This window comes from Trichechus manatus, unplaced genomic scaffold (genome assembly GCF_000243295.1).
Source record: "Trichechus manatus latirostris isolate Lorelei unplaced genomic scaffold, TriManLat1.0 scaffold00143, whole genome shotgun sequence".
Classification (NCBI taxonomy): Eukaryota; Metazoa; Chordata; class Mammalia; order Sirenia; family Trichechidae; genus Trichechus; species Trichechus manatus.
Genome location: NW_004444079.1, coordinates 2,993,236 through 2,994,595, shown reverse-complemented (window position 1 = coordinate 2,994,595; position 1,360 = coordinate 2,993,236).

Sequence of the window (1,360 nt, the reverse complement as noted above, 5' to 3'; positions counted from 1 at the left end):
ACCCTGATCCACGGACTTGGGACGTTCTAGCCTCTACAATCCCTTGAGCTGTTTCCTTGATATAATCTCTCTCTATATATATATTTATACACTTTACTGGTTTTGCTTCTCTAGAGAACCCAGCCTAAGACACCCTCCTTTCTCTCAAATACCTGGCTCCATGTGCCATCTTTGCTTCTTCCTGAAAAGCTGTGAAATGCCGCTCAAATGTGAAACTGCTTCCCAGTCTGTGCTCCCACACTGGTGGGATCCCGGGCTTTTTTTGTTTGAATTGATTGTTTTCTTTTTCTTTTCTTGAATTGGGAGAAACTACGCAGCTTGGGACCTACCCCCTCAGTTTGCACAGACACGCAGAGGGATCCCCGAGAGCATTTCTTTTTCTTGGACTTTTTTTTTTTTCTGTTTTTCTTTGGGGGTTTCCCTAGTTCTTTTTTTTTAAATTTGTTTGTTTTGTTTCTTTTCTCTCTTTTTCCCTTTTTGTCTTTCTTCATTACTCAGTTTCTCATCTCTGTATACTTTCCTTCTCTTCCTGTCCCCTGAATACGTGGTGCTGAGTGACAACTTTACCCCTTCTAGCCAGGCTGTACTTCACTGCCTGGAAGCAACCTCCCCAGATCTCGTGGCTGCACCAGAGGGATCCCTGGGACCTTTGCCTTTCTTTTTTCTAATTTTTATTTATTCATTTTTTTTCTTTTTTTTCCTTCTCCTTTTTGTTTTTCTCCATTTCATAGTCTCTCATCTCTCCACTCCAATGGCAAGCTGCCCTAGTACTTTTTTGTTTGTACGTTTTTGGCTCCCGTTCCTCTCTCCTCTCTCCCATACTCATCTTAGCTCTACATATCACAGTCTCCCCACTCCATCCTGCCTACCTATACCGTGCGCTGAACATCACATCCCCAAGCAGCCCAAGCATGGCCTACCAGAACCTGCCCTGCACTGATTACCAGCTTGCCCTGGTGGCCGCACTAAGTGCCACAAACAACCCATCCCAGCAACTCCTCTTCAGCTAGACCTGCCCTGCTATACCATATCTGTATGACTGACCCTGCCAACTGGAGAGGAGGTGAAAAGTATCGTGCCCAAAAACAAGCAAACAACAAAGAACACACAGCCCACCTGCTCAGACATAGCCAAATAAAACAAAAACAAGCAGGATGAAACAAACAAATCTACAGTCAATAAAAGAGGAAAATCACTACCGAATGCCCCAAAGACAGCAGACAATATCAAAACATTTACAAAAACAGGAAAGGATGGTTCCAGTAGGCATCTAAAATAAAACACCAGATGACTTTCCAGTAGAAGAAAAGGCACTAGAACTACCTGATAGGGAATTCAGATCTCTAATATTCAGAGCTAT